Below are 17,053 nucleotides of genomic sequence, written 5' to 3'. Positions count from 1 at the left end.
ACTATGAGTCTTCTGAGGACACTTCTATTCATGCAGAGGAGCCTCTTTCTATGCAAAATTTCAATCTACTCATGCTGGGAAAATAAATTAGAGAGAAACCTGTTGAGCAAAGTTTTCTGTTGTTTCTAAAGGAAAAAGTCATATAAACCCATCGGATGAATCAAGCACATATGCATTTGTTTACACCTACCCTCAGCATCTAGGTATATATTCATTCACTTCTTCCATCATATGTATTCATTCAATAGTATTTATTGAGTGCTTACTATGTATAGAGCACTGTACTAAGCATTTAATATGGTAGTAAGAATAGGAGGCGTATCAATAGTAGAATTAGGAGGAGGAGGAGTAAAAGTAGTAGTAATTGTTGTAATAGTAGGAATAATAATAGTTGTAGTAGCAGTAGTATTAATAATAATAGTAACATTTACTGATCATCCACTTGATATAGTGCACTGTACCAGACACTTGGGAAATACACCATAAATAATAGATCCATTCTCTTCCCACCAGAAGCTTACACTTTAATGAGGGAGACACTCGTCTATTAAACTACTCATTTTGACTGTCCTACCTATAAATATTTCCACATTTCTCCCCCATTAGAGCATAAGCTCCTCGTGGGCAGGGAATGGACCCCTTCTTTATTCTGTACTTTCTAAGGGTTTGATACAAAGCACCATACCAGTGGGTGCTCATAAATACCAGTAGTATTACAGGTGTGGGAATGAAAAACAGTGTTGCCCAAAAGTTGCTATGGCTCATCAGTGTACAGAACCTTGCAAAAGAAAGAATTAAAGAGGTGCTTTTTTTTCCCCCAGGTTATATGGCATTCTCTGTTCTGAACAACAGGGCAAACTTTTTTTATCATCATTTATATATTCTAAGAAATCCCCTACTGCCTCTCCTTGAGGAAATCATGAAAAAGGTGAAATGCATAGCACTAGAACCACGGGTGATAACATCAAAAATGTAGGTTTTCATATAAAATATATGATTGCAACTTTAAAATAGATGAATCACATCAGTGCACACGGGAATCCACTGAGGTGCATAATAATAGATAACTGGCTGCACAATCCAACTGCAAATCAGCATACTGTGCAGTAGGGTTTCTTATAGGGAGAAACAAAATCCATAAATATTGTTGGAAAAGGCCACATGAACAGTAGGATTATTTTCCCCTTCATGGAAACAATGCTTATTTTTGTACAGAAATAAACCTAAGAAAATTGAATAAATGGGCTTTTTAAACCTGAAACATTCTGCATCTAGTTAGCACTAGGATGAAGTCACATCTGTTCTGCAAAACAATGGAATTAAGAATTGATTGGAGTAAGTTTAATGGGAATTTAACATTTACCTTACCCCAGAAACCAACACTAGAAGGAGCATGGTCTAGAGGATAAAGCATGGGCCTGGAAGTCAGAAAGACATGGGTTCTACTCCCAGCTCTGTCACTTGTCTGCTTTGTGATCTTGGGAAAGTCACTTTACTTCTGAGTTCAGAAGCAGCATGGCCTAATGGAAAGGGCACTGGCCTGGGCATCAGAGGATGTTAGAGAAGCAGCGTGGCTCAGTGGAAAGAGCCTGGGCTTTGGAGTCAGAGGTGATGAGTTCGAATCCCAGCTCTGCCACTTGTCAGCTGTGTGACTGTGGGCAAGTCACTTAACTTCTCTGTGCCTCAGTTCCCTCATCTGTAAAATGGGGATGAAAACTGTGAGCCCCACGTGGGACAACCTGATTCCCCTGTGTCTACCCCAGCGCTTAGAACAGTGCTCTGCACATAGTAAGTGCTTAACAAATACCAACATTATTATTATTGTTTTAATTCCGGCTCTGCCACATGTCTGTTGTTTGACCTTGGGCAAGTCATTTCACTTCTCTGTGCCTAGTTACTTCATCTTTAAAATGGGGATTAAGACTGTGAGCCTCACGTGGGACAGGGGTTTTGGACAACCTGATTACCTAGTATCTATGCCAGTACTTAGAACAGTGCTTGGCACATAGTAAGCACATAACAAATAACACAATTATTACTATTATCTGTAAAACGTAAAACGGAGACTAAGACTGTGAGATCCATGTGGGACAGGGACTGTGTCCAACCTGCTTAGCATATCTACTCTAGCATCTACAACAGTACTTGACACATAGTAGGTGCTTAACAACTACCATCATCACCATCAACACTAATGTCTTCAATCCTGGATGAAGGAAGAATTCCTGGTGAGGTGTGTCCCTACACTTTGCCCTGGGACTAAACAAATTTGGCTATCCCTCACCCCTCCCTTCCCCATCTCTCCCCCGGATGGCCCAGATTGGTCTGGCCTGCTCCATGGGAGAGGCTGCTGGCCTGGATTCTGGAGGTAGTGGCAGGCAGTGATGAGCTCTGTTGCCAGAGCATTTCATTCACTGAATCATCCATTCATTCAGTCATATTTTATTGAGTAGTTACTCTATGCAGAGACCGTACTAAGCGCTTAAGAGAGTACTATTGCACTGAGAAAAATGTTCCGGCTAAGTCGACCAGACTCTCCTGATGGGATGAGAGGCTCCCATTTTCAGGATTCCATTCCTGCCACTTGAAAGGCCACGGTTAGTTGAAAGGCCACAGGCAGAGCGTAATCTTACCTCATGCCTATTACAACCCAGCCTGCACACTTCATTCCTTTAATGTCACCCTATTCATTGTACCTCGATCTCAACTACCTCACCACTGAATCCTTGCCCACCTTCTGTCTTTGGCCCGGAACGCCCTTCCTCTTCATATCTGACAGACAGTCACTCTTCCCACCTTAATAGTCTTACTGAGGTCAAATCTCCTCCGAGACGCCTTCCTCGACTAGGCCCCCATTTCCTCTTTTCCCACTCCCTTCTGCATTACTTCTTCATCGCTTGCCCTTGCATCGCTTCTTCACTCTTCCCTCAGCGCCCCAGCCCATATATATATGATGTCTGTCACACTCTGAACTCTAAGCTCCTTGTGCTTAGTACAGTCCTCGGCACACAGTAAGCACTCAATAAGTATAATTCATTGATTGACTAATTCTTAGCCCCGATGGTGGTGGGCTGCTGGGGGCAGTTGTTGTTGCTGCTGAGGTAATGGAGGGAAAGAAGGAAGGAAAGGAGAGGGAAGATTTAGGAAGAGTGCATGAAGTAATCTTGCCAAAGTGCTAATGGGAGTTTCTAGTGTAGCCGGAAATAGGCCACTAGGCCTGTTGGAAACTGGGTATCATTTTAGAAGATCCGGTTCTAGTGGGGCTGAGTAGCTGTAAAGCTGTGGTTGCTGCTAGGTAATTGGGTGACCCCACTTACTGCCTGCCTGGAATTACTTTGACAATTTGGGATTGGCACCACCTTAGCAGAAGAATTAACCAATAGTAGTCGATCAATAGTATTTACTGAGTGTCAGTTGTGTGCAGGGCTCTAAAGTGAATACAATTGAGAAAGCTTAAAATTGAACAGAAAGTCTCCCTTTCTCTCTCCCTACATTTCTTACATGTGAGAAGCAATGTAGCTTAGAGGGTAGAGCAGGACCTGGGAGTCACAAGAACTAGGGTTCTAATTCCAGCTCTGCCACTTGTCTGCTGTGTGACCCTGGGCAAGGCAATTCACTGTCCCTCAGTTACCTCACCTGGAAAATGGGGATTAAGACACTGAGTCCTATGTGGGACAGGGCTCAATTACCTTGTATCTACCCATTGCTTAGTACAGCGCCTGGCACATGGTAACCACTGAACAAATACCACAATTATCATTATTATTTCTCCTTTTCTCCTTGATTCCCAACTAACCCCCTTCTTTCCCTCTCACATTTCTTTCTCTCCTTCCTTAACTTCCCCATCTTCCTTCATTTCTATTCCTTCACCACCACCATGTTCTATAGCATGTTGTAGTTCTCAGTGCTCTCCGCTTATGATATTGCCAATCACTTTTGAAGTCAAACACCAAACGGTAGCCACATGGTGCCTCTGTCTATTAGCAGCCGTGGAATTGACTTTCTTGGGAGTCATGCTAGTGTGTGCCAGAATTTCCCTGAGACCTTGCCACTCCCTGATTTGGAGCCCTAGAAGACCCAGGAGGCATCAGGGATTCAACTAGCCAGTCTTACTCAGTAGGGCTAGATCCAGCTAGACTGTTAGGCCTTTGAATGCAAGAATGTTGTCTACTTACTCTACTGTATTATCACAGGCACTTAATACAGTTACTCTGTAAAGTAATGAATTCCATTGATAATGAGGGTGATAGGATTGTCCTCTGAGATTTGGAGGAATGCTAAAACACCATCCCCCTCCTCTGATAGCAAGTTTCTGAATCAATAGGTTTCCACATAGATTACACAGGCAGCTTTGGTTATAAATAGGTAATTGCTATTTACTTTGTTAAATCTTTCACATCAACAAACGACCTCTCCCACCCACATCTCCCACAGTACTAAAGAAACTAGCTTCAGAATGTTGCCTGTCTCTGATTTAGAACTAATTCCTAGAACTCCAAGGAGAAATGTCCCCCTGAAAACAAGTGTCATCCTTTCCCTGGCTGCAAGCCTGTTGTGGGCAGGGACTGTCTCTATTTATTGTTGCATTGTACTTTCCAATTGCTTAGTACAGTGCTCTGCACATAGTAAGCGCTCAATAAATACTATTGAATGAATGAATGAATGAATGAATGAATGCCGTTCTCTGGGCATGACATCTATGGATTGTTCCCTGGTCAGAACGTATCTGTGTCCCTGTGTCTCAATGAGAAAATCCCTTGCTCACTTCCTCATTCTGTCCATTAAGGGATAGTAATGCCCCTTTTCTGGTACCTTAGCATTCAGGGTGAGCATTGCTCAGACATGGTTGATAATGAGGGTATAGTTCAGGGGTTCTAATCCTGGCTCTGACACTTGTCTGCTTGTGACCTTGTGCAAGTCAATTCACTTCTCTGTGCCTCAGTTCCCTCATCTGTAAAATGGGTATTGAGACTGTGAGCCCTACGTGGGACAGGGACTGTGTCCAACCCGATTGGCTTGTATCTACCCCAATGCTTAGTCCAGTGCCTGGCACATAGTAAGAGCTTAATAATAATAGTGGTGATATTTAAGCGCTTACTATGTGCCAAACACTGTTCTAAATGCTGGGGTAGATACAAGGTAATCATGTTGTCCCACATGGGGTTCACAGTCTTAATCCCCAGATTAAGATGAGGGAACTGAAGTTAAGTGACTTGCCCAAGATTACACAGCAGAAAAGTGGTGGAACCAGGATTAGAACCCATGATCTCTGACTCCCAAGACCGCACTCTTTCCACTGAGCCATGTTGCTTCTCTAACAAATATCATTATTATTATTACTATGACAGGCAAGTCAAAGACCAGTAAGGTGTGTGCCAGGCTAATTTTTGAAAAATAGAGTTACCCCATGATACAGTATGAAGGGAAATACAAGTCCAAAGGCACATCTTTCTTAACCCTTCTCAATCAACTTGTCCCCTCTTACCTGGCTTCATTGCTCTCCCACTACAGCCCAGCCTGCACAGTTCTCTCCTCCAATGCCAACTTACTCACTGCATCTCTATCTTGTCTATCTCACCGCCATATTCTCACCCACATCCTGCTGCTGTCCTGGAATGCTCTCCCTTATCATATCTGAGAGACAATTAATCTCCCCACCTTCCAAGCCTTAAAGAAGGTGCATCTCCTCCAAGAGGCCTTCCCTAATTAAGCCCTCATTTCCACTTCTCCCATTCCCTTCTGTGTCGCCCTTGAACTTGGAGTTGCTCCCTTAATTCATGCCATTCTCAGGCCCATAGCACTTTCATACATATGCATTAATTCATTTATTCTTATTAATGGCGGTCTCCCCATATAGACAGTAAGTTTGTTGTAGGTAGGGAACATTTGTACCAACTCTCTTATACTGTACTCTCCCAGTTGTTTAATACAGTGCTCCACACACAGTAATTGCTCATCAGTAAATGCAATTGATTGATTGATTCTCATTTCTAAATCAGGGTAGAAACTTTAGCTATGACACTCTCAGTGATTTTATTTTTCCTCAAAATGTTTATGTCACTTACCTGCTGTGTGACCTTGGGTAAGTCACTTTATTTCTCTGTGCCTTGATTCCCCCATTTGCAAAATGGGGATTCAGTACCTGTTGTCCCTTCAACTTGGACTGTGAGCCCCATGTGGGACCTGATTATCTTTTGTCTATACCAGTGCTTAGGGCAGTATTTAACACACATGAAGCACTTAACAAGTAACAGAATTATTATGATCATTATTATGTTGCTGGATAAATAGATTTGATGAGAAAATACAAGCTTGGATGTGTTTTAGGCATCCTCCCTTCTCTCTTCCTACGGCCCAGTCCACACACTTGGCTCCTCTGCTGGTAACCTCCTCAGTCTGCCTCATACCCGCCTGCCTGACGTCGACCTCCGGTCCATGTCCTACCGCTGTCCTGGAACGCCCTCCCTCCTCACATCTGCCAAACTCTCTTCTCCACCTCAAAGCCCTACTGAGAGCTCACCTCCTCCAGGAGGCCTTCCCAGACTGAGCTCTTCCTTTCCCTCTGCTTCTCCTCCCCTCTCCATTGCCCCTTCTCCCTCCCTCTGCTCTACTCCCTTCCTACAGCACTTGTATATATTTGTACATATTTCCACCTAAAACTCAACATGAGCAAGACTGAGCTCCTCATCTTCCCTCCCAAACCCGGTCCTCTCCCAGACTTCTCTATCACCATCAATGGCACGACCATCCTTCCCGTCTCTCGGGCCCGCAATCTCGGTGTCATCTTTGACTCGTCTCTCTCGTTCACCCCACACATCCTATCCATTACCGAGACCTGCCGGTTTCACCTTTACAATATCGCCAAGATCCGCCCTTTCCTCTCCACCCAAACGGCTACCTTACTGCTACAGGCTCTCATTATATCCCGGCTAGACTACTGTGTCAGCCTTCCCTCTGACCTCCCTTCCTCCTCTCTTGCCCCGCTCCAGTCTATTCTTCACTCCACTGCCCGGCTCATCTTCCTGCAGAAACGATCTGGGTATGTCACTCCCCTTCTTAAACAACTCCAGTGGTTGCCTATCAACCTCCGCTCCAAACAAAAACTCCTCACTCTAGGCTTCAAGGCTCTCCATTACGTTGCCCCTTCCTACCTCTCCTCCCTTCTCTCTTTCTACCACCCACCCCGCACGCTCCGCTCCTCTGCCGCCCACCTCCTCACTGTCCCTCGGTCTCGCCCATCCCACCGTCGACCCCTGGGCCACGTCCTCCCGCGGTCCTGGAACGCCCTCCCTCCTCACCTCCGCCAAACTGATTCTCTTCCCCTCTTCAAAACCCTACTTAAAACTCACCTTCTCCAAGAGGCCTTCCCAGACTGAGCTCCCTTCTCCCTCTACTCCCTCTACCACCCCCCCTTCACCTCTCCGCAGCTAAACCCTCTTTTCCCCCTTTCCCTCTGCTCCTCCACCTCTCCCTTCCCCTCCCCACAGCACTGTACTCATCTGCTCAACTGTATATATTTCCATTACCCTATTTATTTTGTTAATGAATTGTACATCGCCTTGATTCTATTTAGTTGCCATTGTTTTTACGAGATGTTCTTCCCCTCGACTCTATTTATTTCCATTGTTCTTGTCTGTCCATCTCCCCCGATTAGACTGTAAGCCCGTCAAATGGCAGGGACTGTCTCTATTTGTTGCCGACCTGTTCATCCCAAGCACTTAGTACAGTGCTCTGCACATAGTAAGCGCTCAATAAATACTATTGAATGAATGAATATTGCTCTATTTATTTTATTAATGATGTGCATTTATCTATGGTTCTATTTATCTGTTTTAATGGTAGTGATGCCTGTTTACTTGTACCTGTCTACTTCTTTTGTTTTGGTGTCTGTCTCCCCCCTTATAGACTGTGAGCCCATTGCTGGGTAGGGATTGTCAGGGATTGTCTCTCTCTGTTGCCAAACTGTACTTTCCAAGTGCTTAGTACAGTGCTCGGCACACAGCTCAATAAATATGATTGAATGAATTAATAAGTAGATACAGTTTGGAATCTCACTTTTGATTTATATTGTGATTCCCATTAAAATTTAGTCGCAAGGTAGTTCATCTGACGATATGACAATTATTATTCTTTGAGTTATATAACTGCAGTAGATCTCACTGCTTCTGATTTGATGCCTACAATGAAGACAGTTCATAATTTGGCAAAATTGGTTCCACCTACCATTCTGAGGCACATCAATCCCTGAATTCACATTCCTCCAACCAAATCTTCCATGTTTCTTCTTCTCTTGAATTCAAATATTATCCTTTAGAATATTCTAAGCTATTCTAGAGGAGCAGCACGGCCTAATGGAAAGAGCATAGAACTGGGAGTCAGAGGACCTGTGTTCTAATCCCATCTCTGCCACATCTGCTCTGTGACCTAGGGAAAGACATTCAGCCTCTCTGTGACTCAGTTACCTCATCTGTAAAATGGGGATTCAACACCTGTTCTCCTTCCTGCTTAGATTGTGAGCCTGTGTGGGACAGGGCCTAATCGACCTCATTATCTTGCGTTTTTCCTAGTGCTTAGAACACTTAGAACAGTGCCTGACACATAGTAAGTGCTTAAAAAATATTACTGTCATTATTATCATTATTGTTGTTATAATAAACAAAACAATTATCCTAACCCTCTCAGGAAAATGAGAGCAATTAAATTTATCCATACACCCCAATATATTTGTAAGAAAGATCAATTGCATACACCAAAATAATATTTCTTCTGACAGAATTGATTTATGTCATCAATAAATTGGCGACATGTTGATCATGCATACTTGCTAGAAACCTAAAAGTGGACCTAAAAAACATAATCAGTATTTGTCTTAGTGAGTATAAGTATGTCTAATTTATAATCCAGCTAAGGCAACATGTCAGTGGTGTGGCAATCGTTTATTTTCAGGTTCATTGTAGATGAAATCTGCATTCTTATATGATCATCTGATGACATTCCAGAGAAGACTAAAGGGATTTGATCTCAGTACAAATGACTCTAATATAGTTTTCAAGAGATTAGTATAAACCAATACCGATCGCAAATTATGGTCAAAATGTGTCTTTATGGGAGTCCACTTGATTGGCTGCAAGATCTACCTTTTTGGCAGTTTTCAGCATTCTCAACAATCCCCAGCACTTTCATTCATTCAATCATATTTATTGAGCACTTACTGTGTGCAGAGCTCTTTACTGAGCACTTGGAAAGTACAATTCAACAATAAAGAGAGACAAACCTTGCCCACAGTGGACTTACAGTCTAGAAGGTGTATATTGTACTTACTTCTACTCATCCTCAGCAATTGTGTATAAATGCTTTTCAGTTATGTGTTTAATGAGTTTGTTTTCTTGATTTTAAGGTTTCATTTAAATAGCTCTTTCCTATTTCTCAGTCCAGCCACAGATTCAGTCTATTCATTCAATAGTATTTATTGAGCGCTTACTATGTGCAGAGCACTGTACTAAGCGCTTGGGATGAACAAGACGGCAACAGATAGAGACAGTCCCTGCCGTTTGACGGGCTTACAGTCTAATCGGGGGAGACGGACAGACAAGAACAATGGCACTAAACAGCGTCAAGGGGAAGAACATCTCGTAAAAACAATGGCAACTAAATAGAATCAAGGCGATGTACAATTCATTAACAAAATAAATAGGGTAACAAAAATATATACAGTTGAGCGGACAAGTACAGTGCTGTGGGGATGGGAAGGGAGAGGTGGAGGAGCAGAGGGAAAAGGGGAAAATGAGGCTTTAGCTGCGGAGAGGTAAAGGGGGCATGGCAGAGGGAGTAGAGGGGGAAGAGGAGCTCAGTCTGGGAAGGCCTCTTGGAGGAGGTGATTTTTAAGTAAGGTTTTGAAGAGGGAAAGAGAATCAGTTTGGCGGAGGTGAGGAGGGAGGGCATTCCAGGACCGCGGGAGGACGTGACCCAAGGGTCGACGGCGGGATAGGCGAGACCGAGGGACGGCGAGGAGGTGGGCGGCAGAGGAGCGGAGCGTGCGGGGTGGGCGGTAGACAGAGAGAAGGGAGGAGAGGTAGGAAGGGGCAAGGTGATGGAGAGCCTTGAAGCCTATAACCATTTCCTGTCAGTTCTACCTATACAGATCTTTAGAACAAACTTTTCTCTCCATCCAACTGTTGATCCAAACTCTTATCATAGTCGTCCTTGACAATTGCCTCTCTCCTTTCCAACCCATCCTTCACTTTGTTGCCCAGATTATTTTTCTAAAAAACTGTTCAGTCTATGTCTTCCCCACAACTCAGGAGCCTCCAATGGTTACCCATCCACCTCTGCATCAAACAGAAACTTGTTATCATTAGTCGAAAGTGCTCAATCAACCAACTCCTGCTATAATAATACGAATAGTATCTGTTAAGCGCTCAGGAACTGTACTTAGCCCTGAGGTGATTAAAAGCAAATTGGGTTGGACACAGTCCCTGTCCCACATGTAGCTCAGAGTCTCACTCCCCATTTTACAGATGAGGTAACTGAGACACAGACAAGTGAAGCAACTTGCTCAAGGTCACACAGCAGACAAGTAGTACTGAATACCAATATTCAAACCCATGACCTTCTGACCTGCATACCTGTGCTCTTATGTCATGCTGCTTTTCACCTCACTGGTCTCCTATTATAACCCAATTTACAGCCTCTGCTCCAGTTAAGCCCACCCACCCTCTAAACTCCAGTATGGTCTAACCCACCACTGACACTTTGCCACCCTGTTTATTTTGTTTAATGAGATGTACATTACCCTGATTCTATTTATTTGCCACTGTTTTTATGAGATGTTCTTCCCCTTGACTTTATTTATTGCCATTGTTCTTGTCTGCCTTTCTCCCCCGATTAGACTGTAAGCCCGTCAAAGGGCAGCGACTGTCTCTATCTGTTGCCGACTTGTACATTCCAAGCGCATAGTACAGTGCTCTGCACATAGTAAGTGCTCAATAAATACTATTGAATGAATGAATGAATGAATATTGTCTCTGGCTTGAAACTCCATCCAACTTCATGTCTGATAGGTAGGTCACTGCTCTTCCCATTTTTAAAGTCCTCCTAAAATCACATCTCCTCCAAGAAGCTTTCTCTAAGACCTCAATTCCCCTCCTCCGCCTCCCCTCTGTGTCACCTATGCACTTGACTGAAGTACTGCCTTTTGAACTTTGATACTCAACCAAGCCCCACAGCACTTATTTACATAATTTTATACGGAACTATTTCCCCTATCTATAATTTATTCTAATATTTGTCTCCTCCAGAGGAAAAGGGGAATAAGGGAAATGACACCTTAGAGAAGACCCTTTCAGACAAGATGTGAATTTAATAGGCCTTAAAAGTGTGGAGGATGGGGGGGTTGTCGGATATGAAGGGCGAGGGAGTTCCAGGCCAGTGGGTGAGGGATCAGCAGTGAGATAGACAAAATTGAGGTACAATGAGTAAATTGGCACTAAAGGAGCAAAGCGTATGGGCTAGGTTGTAGTAAGACATCAGTGAGGTAAGGTAGGAGGGGGCAAAATGATTGTTTAAAAGCTAATGGTAAGGACCTTCTGTTTGATGAAGAGGTGGAGTTGCAACCATTTACATATTTGAGAGATGTGGACTGAATTTTTTTTTTCAGAAAAAATGATCCAGGAAGCAAATTGAAATATGGACTGAAGATGGGAGAGACAGGTGGCAGGGAGGTCAGCAAGGAGGCTGATGGAGAAGTCAAGGGGGGATATGATAAGTGTTAAGATCCCACAGTAGCAGTTTGGATGGAGAGAAGAGCATGAATTTTAACAATGTTGTGAAGATAGAACCCACAGGAGTTGGCAACAGATTGAATGTATGGGTTGAATGAAAGAGATGAGTTGAGGATAATACCAAGGTTAAGGTCTTGTGAGATGGAGACGATAGTGGTGTTGTCTACAGTGATCAGAAAAACAACACCCAGGGTTTGGGTGGGAAGATGAAGAGTTCTGTTTTGGACATGTTAAGTTTGAGGTGTCGGTGGGGCATCCATGTAGATCTCCTGAAGAAAGAAAGAATTGTGAGACAGCAGAAGAACAGAAAGCTCAGGGCTGGAGATGTAGATTTCAGAATTATCCACATAGAGATAGTAGGTGAAGTGATGGGAGCAAATGAGCTCTCTAAGGTAGGGGTGTACGTATATAAAGATGTCAGTGCAGTCAGTTTCTTTACATGCTAAATTGGAATTTCCTAAAACTGAAGTAATAAATCTTGCCATCAGTTAACCATGCTTTTCCTGGATGGAAAATTAATAACCCCATCAAAAATGTACTTATACTATGTCAAGAGCCTGGCTTTCACTCACAAAGGAAAACAAATTATAATAAGGCTGACATTCTAGGATTTCGAAGGGTAGGTATCAATTCATGCAAACTTTTAGATACTTTTTATATTTGTTGTAAGTAATGGGCAATAACTGACATATATTATTGCATTATACTAACTGATTCCCAATAGTAAGAGTAAGTGGGTTCCTTGAAAGATGACTATATTTTCTTCTGCTAGGAATATTTCTGGAAAGCAATATGCATTGTATCTGTTTTATCCTAATTCAACATAGAAATAACCAAAAGAGATGACAATTTCTTCCAACAATCCAGGACAGATAATTGGGTACTGGGGACAGGTATCTAGGATAATTTCACTCTCATTTCTTTTTTGTTTGCTTGTTTGTTTGCTTTGACTATCTGGTCTTTCAATCAATCGTTGGTATTTATTGAACCTTACTGTGTACAAAGCAGTGTACTACCATCAGCTTTAAATCAATCAATTTGCCCACTCCTACCTTACCTCACTGGTGTCTTACTACAACCTAGTCCTTACACTTTGCGCTCCTTTAACGCCAATTTACTCACTGTATCTCAATTTTGTCTATCTCGCCACTGACCCCTCACCCACTGGCCTGGAACTCCCTCCCCCTTCAACAAACTACCATCCTCCCCACCTTTAAATATAATACAAAAGAGTTGGTGGATACATCCTTGCGCACAAGGATCTAGAGAGGGAGACAGACATTATTATAAATAAATTACAGCTATGAAATATAATATAATAACAGAAATGTAACATATAAGAGCTGTGGGGCTGAAGGTGGGAATAATATCAAGTCCTCAAAGGGTATAGATCCATACCCTCATCATGGGAATCTTAACATTTTCAATCGATCAATTGTATTTATTGAGCACTTACTGTGTGCAGAGCACTGTATCTTAATACATCTGGGATAGTACAATATAACAGAGTTGGTAGACACATTCCCTGCCCACACTGAGCTTTCAGTCTAGAGGGAGAGACAGACATTAATATAAATAAATAAATTGTGGATATGTACATAAGTGCTGTGGGGCTGAGGTGGAAGGTGAGTAAAGAGAAGCAGCGTGGCTCAGTGGAAAGAGCACGGGCTTTGGAGTCAGGGCTCATGAGTTCGAATCCCAGCTCTGCCACTTGTCGGCTGTGTGACTGTGGGCAAGTCACTTCACTTCTCTGTGCCTCAGTTCCCTCATCTGTAAAATGGGGATTAAGACTGTGAGCCCCACTTGGGACAACCTGATTCCCCTATGCCTACCCCAGCGTTTAGAACAGTGCTCGGCACATAGTAAGCGCTTAACAAATACCAACATTATTATTATTATTATTATTAAAGGAAGCACATCAGGACAGAAGAAAGTGGGAGAAAAGGAAATGAGGGATTAGTCAGGGAAGACCTCTTGGAGGAGATGTGTCTTCAATAAGGCTTCGAAGAGGGTAGACTAATTGTCAGTTGGATATGAAGAGGCAGAATGCGGATGGGAGGATGGTGGCAAGAGAAGCAGCGTGGCTCAGTGGAAAGAGCACGGGCTTTGGAGTCAGAGGTCATGGGTTCGAATCCCGGATCGGTCACTTGTCCGCTGGGTGACTTTGGGCAAGTCACTTAACTTCTCGGTGCCTCAGTTCCCTCATCTGTAAAATGGGGATTAAGACTGTGAGCCCCACGTGGGACAACCTGATTCCCCTGTGTCTACCCCAGCGCTTAGAACAGTGCTCGGCACATAGTAAGCGCTTAACAAATACCAACCTTATAAAAGAGATGAAGGTACAGTGAGTAAGTTGGTATCCGGGAGCGAAGTGTGTAAGCTGGGTTGTAGTAGGAGAGCAGGGAGGTGAGGTAGGAGGGGACAAGGTGATTGAATGCTCTAAAGCTAACAATAAGGAGTTTCTGTTTGATGTGAAAGTGTTTGGGCAACCACTGGAGGTTCTTAGGGAGTAAGGAAACATGAACTGAATATTAAGGAAAGGCTCATTTTCTAGCAACAAGAAATACTGAACTGTATCCACAGAAGTAGGAGTTAAAATTCACTGAGTGAACCTGCAGGCCTGAATAATTTCAACATGCAACCAAACTGTTAGTAGTTCATTAGTAAAACAGTGAATATCTCCTTTGAAAGTGGACACAACAGTGTGCTCAGTGATCCAAGAGCAGAATGTCATACAAGAAATCTTAATATTCAATTTGCTGTTCCCACCCTCTCAGGGGAAGTACACACACTTAGTTACCTAGCATGCTTCAAGAGGCTCTGCCATTCTTCACCCCATCCACAGTTTGGGAAATTTCCTCACCTTGCACAAAACCCAATTGGGTGGGGATGCTGCTGCTGCCAATATCAGAAAAGAAGTGCTAAACATTAATTGGAGTTAATATCTTTACTTGCTTCTTCTTTCCCCTATCTTAAATTGATTTGAGTATCTGTTTTCTCCAGTAGACTGTTAAGTCCCTTGAGCGCAGGGATTGTTGCTAGTAATTCCATTGTACTCTCCCAGTCTCTTAATGCAGTGCTCTGCCCACATTTTATGATCAATGCATATTCATTCATTCATTCAGTCAGTCGTATTTATTGAGCGCTTACTATGTGCAGAATACTGCACTAAGTGCTTGGAAGAGTATATTACAACAGGTATGTAGACACATTCCCTGCCCACAAGGAGCATACAGTCTAGACTATACCCCTTATAGTCTAATGTAAGCTCCCTGTAGCCTGGAAATGTGTTACTTCTTTGTACTGTCCAAGTGTTAAGTTCAGTGCATTGAACTCATTGAGTGCTCAACAAATGCTGTTCCTACTTCTCTTGTCTCATGCCATGGAGTCGTCTCTCACCCATAGCGACGCCATGGACACATCTCTCCCAGAACACCACACTATCCATCTGCAATTGTTCTGTTCATATATCCATAGAGTTTTCTTGGTAGAAATACAGAAGTGGTTTATCATTGCCGCCTTGCTCGCAAAAACCTTGAATCTCCACCCTCGACTCTCTCCCATGTCGCTACTGCCCAGCACAGGGGAGTTTTGACTTGTAGCAGAGTGCCTTCCACCGGCTAGCCACTGGCCAAGTTAGGAATAGAATGGGTCTGTCTCTACTTGACTCTCCCTCCCGTAGTTGAGACTGGTAGAATACCGGAAACTCTCCAGGTGTGACTCTGAGAGGGGTGCAATTCCTACTGCTCCTGCTATTACAATTACTACTACTACTATTATTATGTTTCATTCCTTCATTCAGTCGTATTTACTGAGTGCTTGCTGTGTGCAAAGCACTGTTCTAAGTGCTTGGAATGTACAATTAAGCAACAGATAAAGACAATCCCTGCCCAACAACTGGCTCACAGTCTAAAAGGGGGAGACAGATGGCAAAACAAAGCTAGTAGGCAGACATCAATACCAGCAAAATAGATAAATAGAATCATAGGTATATACACATCATTAATAAACTAGAGTAATAAATAATATATACAAATATACACAAGTGCTGTGGTAAGGGAAAGATGGTAGAGCAGAGGGAGGGAGGGAATGGGGAGGGGAGAAGGGGCAGAGGGAGAGGAAGGGCTCAGTCTGGGAAGGCCTCCTGGATGAGGTGAGCTCTCAGTAGTTTCATCATCCATTACTTTTATTAGTGGGATAACTGATAAGATTCTGCAATTGTGGTAGTGAACATTACATATAAAAATGTTTTCCTATTTCAGTTTGCTGGGATGTTACAAAATACAACTTACTTTAAATCTGTGTTTCCTTTTTTTCAGGATGCTAGACCCATTATATCGGTGATTTCAGGAAGTGAAGAAGAAACACCATGTGATCTGGGGACAACTGGTACTTAAAATGCTAACTAATGAATTTAAACTGTGTCAGAGTCATGTAGCCAAAAAGCAAAATTAATTAATCTAGGCTGGTGGCCATCTCTGGGGAAGAAATTTTGTTGGGCAAATCAAGTGCCATATGGTGTAAAGGGAAATTGCTCAGGTAGTCTACAGAGTAAGAAAATGTGTCTTTTCTGGCTTGAGGAATTAACTGAAAAGGAGAAATGAATCAGATGAATTTTAGAGAAAACAGGAAGTTGAGTTGGGTGAAAAACAGAGACTAAGGTCCAGGAAACTCAAAGTGGGGCTTGCAAGCTGCTGAAAAATGACACCATATCAAGATGAAGAAACAAGCTATAATGGCCTCCTGAAGCAGTAATTAGAACCAGATTCAGGCTCCTGTCAGTCACACCAGAAGGTTCAAATTAGAGAGAGCTTGCCACTTTCCACCTGAGTCTCATCACAGTCCTGAACAAGGTACATATATTTTCCACATGAATAGAGGTGGTTCAGAGACCCCTTTCCAAAGAGCCTTTGAAGGAAGCCCAGTACCCTTTCCTCTTGGGCCCTGACTGTCATATCCATTCCAAGGAGTGTGGCCTAGTGGATAGAGAACAGGCCTGGGTGTCAAAAGACCTGGGTTCTAGCCCTGACTCCACCACTTTCATTCATTCAATAGTATTTATTGAGCGCTTACTATGTGCAGAGCACTGTACTAAGCGCTTGGAATGAACAAGTCGGCAACAGATAGAGACAGTCCCTGCCGTTTGACGGGCTTACAGTCTAATCGGGGGAGACGGACAGACAAGAACAATGGCAATAAATAGAGTCAAGGGGAAGAACATCTCGTAAAAACAATGGCAACTACATAGAATCAAGGTGATGTACAATTCATTA

Source organism: Ornithorhynchus anatinus, chromosome 5 (assembly GCF_004115215.2).
Source record: "Ornithorhynchus anatinus isolate Pmale09 chromosome 5, mOrnAna1.pri.v4, whole genome shotgun sequence".
In the NCBI taxonomy this organism is placed as follows: domain Eukaryota; kingdom Metazoa; phylum Chordata; class Mammalia; order Monotremata; family Ornithorhynchidae; genus Ornithorhynchus; species Ornithorhynchus anatinus.
Note: the sequence above shows the minus strand (reverse complement) of the source record.